The 6,349-nt window shown below is 34.5% G+C and overlaps 5 non-coding genes across 5 annotated transcripts; all 5 read right to left on the reverse strand.

Annotated features, from left to right (window-relative positions):
* Window positions 1-570: 570 nt before the first annotated feature.
* LOC136035897 (U1 spliceosomal RNA) lies at window positions 571-738 on the reverse strand. The gene has a single exon (XR_010619546.1). It is a non-coding gene; the product is annotated as a U1 spliceosomal RNA (small nuclear RNA).
* Window positions 739-1,465: 727 nt separating this feature from the next.
* On the reverse strand, window positions 1,466-1,650 carry LOC136035916 (U2 spliceosomal RNA). Its single transcript, XR_010619563.1, has one exon. It is a non-coding gene; the product is annotated as a U2 spliceosomal RNA (small nuclear RNA).
* A 2,128-nt stretch (window positions 1,651-3,778) lies between these two features.
* On the reverse strand, window positions 3,779-3,894 carry LOC136035885 (U5 spliceosomal RNA). The gene has a single exon (XR_010619535.1). It is a non-coding gene; the product is annotated as a U5 spliceosomal RNA (small nuclear RNA).
* A 768-nt stretch (window positions 3,895-4,662) lies between these two features.
* Window positions 4,663-4,825, reverse strand: LOC136035896 (U1 spliceosomal RNA). Its single transcript, XR_010619545.1, has one exon. It is a non-coding gene; the product is annotated as a U1 spliceosomal RNA (small nuclear RNA).
* Window positions 4,826-5,546: 721 nt separating this feature from the next.
* Window positions 5,547-5,738, reverse strand: LOC136035917 (U2 spliceosomal RNA). Its single transcript, XR_010619564.1, has one exon. It is a non-coding gene; the product is annotated as a U2 spliceosomal RNA (small nuclear RNA).
* Between the last annotated feature and the right edge of the window lie 611 nt (window positions 5,739-6,349).

Raw genomic sequence — 6,349 nt, forward strand, 5'->3', positions numbered from 1 at the left:
AATTAAAAACATAAATTATCAGCAAATAGACTTTTAATCAGCTTTCTTTTTTAGACATATTTCATGATAGACAGTGAAATAGCACTGCCTAAATAAAAAGAGAAGTAGGCACAATGAATTGGTTATTTACTTTTGCCACCAAGGCACTTCGTACGCAATGACTGGTCGTTTAAACTTTGGAAGAAGCTCATCTGATTGGAAATTGAAGGTTCTAGTGCCCTTTTTAAGAGTCAAAATTGATTGGAGAGAAACTATATAAAATAAAAGAATATTAAAAAGAATTAGCAGCTTTAATGGCTTGCTCGGCTTTTTTTGTAGAAACTATTCATCTCCGTACCTTTCACTTTCAACTATTATTCAAATTCCAGAACCATCTTCTATAGAGTATACGCTCAACCCTCTCCGTAATATTTCAAACATGTAAATTTATCAGAAAATTAATTTTTTCAATAGGGCCAAATGATCAATTTTACTCAAGTCTTATCAACATCAAATTGTATACTTTCTTCTTTCAACTCACAAATATGTGACCTAAAACATAGGCCCAAAGGAAAGAGAACTTTTCAATATGTAGAAAACCGTCCGCGCGCACACAGTCCCAACTATCAAAAATTAAGCTGTTGAGTTACCCCCACTTGAGATAATCACAAGGGTCAGCCAATATAAAGTGCAATGGAAAGGCCTGACCCTAGAAGCGCCTCGTTCATGATCAAGGCAGCTTCTTAGCCAGGTAAGTATGAATTGGTAAAAATCTAACCTTTAACTAATATCTTTCGACATAAATCTGGTTGCTTTGAATGCCATTCGGAAACTCTAATTTATTAAACACATGCAGCTTTAGAAAACTTTTTCACAGCAGTGAATCAAGTCTCTAAATTATTTTTGGAAATAGCAATGTCCCATTTCATTTTCATATGCAAACGTCTTAATAATTTAAATGCAACTTTATCTTTATGAGAAAAGAAAATCAGGGGTTTCTCACTCTCTCATCAATACGACTGAAAAGTCGAAACTTTCAATTTCTAAGAGCCCAGTGGCTGTTCTACTGACTATACCAATTATTTTCTCGCCAAAAACCATTGGGGGCTTTATCAATTACGAATATCAACAACTCACCGCAGAACCAAGTCGTCTGAGGCCAAAAACAATCACTTCAGCAATTTTGTCGAATATTGGTTCAATATGGAATTTCAGCAGTTTATAATTATGAACTATTTTCGATAAAGATGCATGAGAACTTTGATCCAACTCGGGCACTTTAAATTAACTATCCCGAGTAGTCACTGGCTTTTTTACCTTTTAATTTTTGTAAATTATATAAACTGGTTCTTCTTTTCAGATGAAAAAAAAATTCCGAATATATTCAATGACTACATAACTACATGTATATACAGTTTCTCTTCAATTTGAATACCACATAACGCATAGAATCGATTCGGATTCATGAACTTTGATTTCCCCTCGAAAAGGATGCGCCGATCCCGGAGGTACTGCAATACCGGGCCATCGCGAGCGGAGCAAGCCTCGACATCCCTCCGAATTCCAAAAATCAGTTTAATATTCTGGACCTCATGTAGGGGTCGTATCAGATATTAAGCTGATAAGAACAAATATTATACTTTGATCTTAGCCAAAAGGCCGAGAAGCTATAATTTGACAAGGATTGTCAAAGACTTTATAAGAATACGAATAACAAAGTTTGTCAAAAAATCAGTTTCGGTTGCAATACTCAAATAATATTCAATTAACTTATTACTTTGTCTTTAGATTTTTATAAACAGTATGAAACATTTTTCATAATATCAAAGTTTATCTCAAAATTTTAATGGTAAACGATAAACTTTCCAATCGAAACTTGGACAAAATTGTCATTCAAAAAGCGAAAATCAGAAAGATGAGCCTTAAATTAGAGATATATTGTCTTGTCCGTTTAGCTGACAATGATCACAACCAGGGAATGACGTTAATTTGCGGTAATTAAGGGGACGGAGGACAGATACAAGTATTTTTTTTTTTCAAAATCCAGAGAGAACAATTCTCTTGTTTTTTCACTTGCTTTTACAAAAATACCCCAAAAACACAGCTTTATTTGCAATAAAAATTGTCAATCCACCAGTTGACATCACTGGTATTGGTCAAAAGCGTCAATTCATGGAAACTGAAGGACAAGGCTGAATCCAGCAGGCTAATCCCCTATATTTTTGTCCGACTCTTTAAAACGTAATGCAATGAATTTAAACAAGTTTCCGATGAGTATTTTATTTTTTATTTTTCAATCACTCACTCCAAAATGATTTTCCAGACACATCCCGGGGGAGATAAATCCAACCCCGGGCTTTATCAGATAAATGATTGCTTACTTTATTTTAAAACTATTTATCCTTTTCATTTGTCATTTACTTGATTAATTTTATAATTCCATCTTATTACTAACAATGTAGCCAGAAGACTGTGTTGAAAAATAGATGGCCTTCAAGCATATATCCAGGTTTATCGTAGAATTTGAGTCTAAGCTTATTAAACAACTGTAAGGTTCAAACCATAAAAAGTAGGGGGGTAATTTACTATTGGGCAGGAGGTGGGCAAGTGCGCCTTCCAGACCTTGGTTTTCCCCTCCCCCAAGCCTCATTTTGCCCCCGTCCCCTTGAAGTTTAGTTTCTTCCAAAATCTTGTCAAAACTAACGTCAATCTAAAAATTCAAGCATCTACATTTTTTTTTAAGTACATTTTTACCTTTATAGTTCTATAAAATACCTTTATTTACGCCACTATAAAAAAGCAAATGATATATATATATATATATATATATATATATATATATATATATATATATATATATATATATATATATATATATATATATATATATATCTACATTTCAGCTCCACGCTTCTCCTTCCTCAGAGACCCTTTTCTCGTTCTCCCTTCACATGGAGAATCGCCTGTTGATTCAAGTATTTTTTTTTTTTCAAAATCCAGAGAGAACAATTGTCTTGTTTTGTCACTTGCTTTCACAAAAATACCCCAAAAAATATATTTTTATATTATATAAAATATATTATATATATTTGTGTTATATTTGCATTTAAGCGCCAGGCTTCTCCTTTCTCAGAGACCCTTTTCTCGTTCTCCCTTCACATGGAGAATCGCCTGTTGATTCTCGTTTCCCTTCACACACAGAGCATTGTCTCTTGAATCGTTTTCTCCCGCCAGACAGAGTAGTGTGTTTAGAAACCCATGGAATCCCCAAATCAAAGAATTTGCCCCTATAAAATATCAAAACCCCTCATTTTAGAGGAACCTCCTAAACTGGAATAGAAATACTGTTCTTAGACGACGGAGGAATGAGGACCCCAAGAGAATGGGGGCTCAAGAGCACCTAGGACTTGGCAAGTTATTGCACCAAACCAAGAGTGCCTTCGAGCATCCCTTACCCGCCCAAAATTCGCTTCCCTGGTTGTAATCTGCAAAAGATAACAGCAAATGCTTAGCCAGCAACTTGTCAACTGAAGAGCTATACCCAACTAGGCAAATAACAACACAAATCACGTCTACTTCACTATAAACGTAGCTTATTTAGATACCTCTGGAAGGTGTGCCATATTTCACAATTACTGTCCCTTTTCGCTATCTGCCCATGACTTCACAATTTGTTTTTCATTTTTGAAAAGATTGGATTTTTGTTCATATTCTGCATTTTCCAGGGTTAGCCTACTTGTCCGACCCCCTAATCATGAGATACGTAGTCTAGAAATATTTAAACTTACTACAATAGTATAGGCTAGTCTGCCTTTCGGCATTCAAAAATTTGTTAAAACTCATCAAGTGCCCCTCCCCAAAGTAATCTTTAGTAAAAGGCGAAAGATTAACTCGATATGAGGAGAGGCCAGAGCTTAGAAAATTGCTAAGATTGAGTATATAAAATAACTCCTAGTAAATCCTCATAGTTTTTTTTAACAAGGTTCGAAAGCAACAAAAATCTAATATTCCACCAATTAAATACGGGCCAAAAAATCATATGATGAGAAAAAATATTCAATGAGCAGCAATTCATGGGCAACTTTATTGACATGGTATCAAAACTACATCCGCAGAAAATAATATAAATTTTCAGTAATCAGGCACTTATCAAACATAGATAATTTTTAGTTTGATATGTTGCCAATGCAATTGACTTGATGGAATGTGGGGTGACCAAGGGTATTTCACTTTTTAAGACTAGCCTTTGCGACTTAATCTAAATTTCAGCAATTGGATTCGATTCCTGGTTCAATTTAAAAATCAGTATTTAATAATTACAGAGTATTTTTAAAAACAAAATGCATCAGGAATTCAATGAGTTTAGGCAATTTAATGTAATTATGGCGACTGGTCATTGATACCATCCTTTGCTTTAACACAAGACTAAGAAAAACAAAATATATTTATTTCAGACATGTTCTGGAGAAAATTCCAGAACCATCTTCTATAGAATATACGCTCAACCCTCTCCGTAATATTTCAAACATGTAAGTTTATCAGAAAATTAATTTTTTAATAGGGCTCAATGATCCATTTTACTCAAGTCTTATCAACATCAAATTGTATACTTTCTTCTTTCAACTCACAAATATGCAATCTAAAAAATGGGCCCAAAGAAAAAAAAACCTTTCAATGTGTAGACAGGGTTCCGCGCGAACACAGTCCCCCACTACCAAAAATTACGCTGTTGAATTAACCCATTTAAGGTAATCACAGGGTTCAGCCCGTCCGAAGTGCAATAGAAAGGCCTCACCCTGGGAAGGCCTTCTTCATGATTAATGCAGCTTTCCAGCCAGGTTAGTATGATTTGGTAAAAATCTAACCTTTTACTAATATCTTTCGACATAAATCTGGTTGCTTTGAATGCCATTCGGAAACTCTAATTTATTAAACACATGCAGCCTTAGAAAACTTTTTCACAGCAGTAAATCAAGTCTCTAAATTATTTTTGAAAATAGCAATATCCCATTTCATATTCATATGCAAACGTCTTAATAATTTAAATGCAACTTTATCTTTATGAGAAAAGAAAATCAGGGGTTTCTCACTCTCTCATCAATACGACTGAAAAGTCGAAACTTAATTTCTAAGAGCCCAGTGGCCGTTCTACTGACTATACCAATTACTTTCTCGCCAAAAACCATTGGGGGCTTTAGCCATTACGAATATCAACAACTCACTGCAGAACCAAGTCGTCTGAGGCCAAAAACAATCACTTCAGCAATTTTATCGAATACTGGTTCAATATGAAATTTCAGCAGTTTATAATTATGAACTATTTTCGATAAAGATGCATGAGAACTTTGATCCAGCTTGGGCACTTTTAATTAACTATGCCGAGTAGTCACTGGCTATTTACCTTTTAAGTTTTGTAAATTATACACACTGATTCTTCTTTTCAGATGAAAAAAAAATTCCGAATATATTCATTGACTAGGTAACTACATGTATGTGCAGTTTCTCTTCAATTTGAATACCGTATAACGCAAAGAATTGATTCGGATTCTTGGACTTTGATTTCCCCTCGAAAGTGCGCCGATCCCGGATATCTTGCAATACGGGGCCAACACGTGAAGGGAACGGAGCAAGTTCCTACAACCCACCGGTTTCCAAAAATCAGTTTAATATTCTGGGCCCCATGTAGGGACCGTATCAGATATTAAGCTGATGAGAACAGATACTACTTTTTGATTTTAGCCAAAAGGCCGAAAAGCGATAATTAAGGATCGTCAAAGTCTTTATTAGAATACGAATAACAAAGTTTGTCAAAAAATCAGTTTCGGTTGCAATAATCAAATAATATTCAATTAACTTATTACTTTGTTTTTAGATTTTTATTAAAATTATGAAACATTTTCCATAATATCAAAGTTTATCTCAAAATTTTAATGGTAAACGATAAACTTTCCAATCGAGACTTGGACAAAATTGTCATTCAAAAAGCGAAAATCAGAAAAGATGAGCCTTAAATCAGAGATATATTGTCTTGGCCCTTTAGCTGACAATGATCAGAACCAGGGAATGACGTTAATTCGCGGTAATTAAGGAGACGGAGGATAGATACAAGTATTTTTTTTTTTCGAAATCCAGAGAGAACAATTCTCTTGTTTTTTCACTTGCTTTTACAAAAATACCCCAAAAACACAGCTTTATTTGCAATAAAAATTGTCAATCCACCAGTTGACATCACTGTTGTTGATCAAAAGCGTCAATTCATGGAAACTGGAGGACAAGGCTGAATCCAGCAGCCTAATCCCCTATATTTTTGTCCGACTCTTTAAAACGTAACGCAATGAATTTAAACAAGTTTCCGATGAGTTTTTTATTT

The sequence above is a fragment of the Artemia franciscana genome, chromosome 14, assembly GCF_032884065.1.
Source record: "Artemia franciscana chromosome 14, ASM3288406v1, whole genome shotgun sequence".
Taxonomy (NCBI): domain Eukaryota; kingdom Metazoa; phylum Arthropoda; class Branchiopoda; order Anostraca; family Artemiidae; genus Artemia; species Artemia franciscana.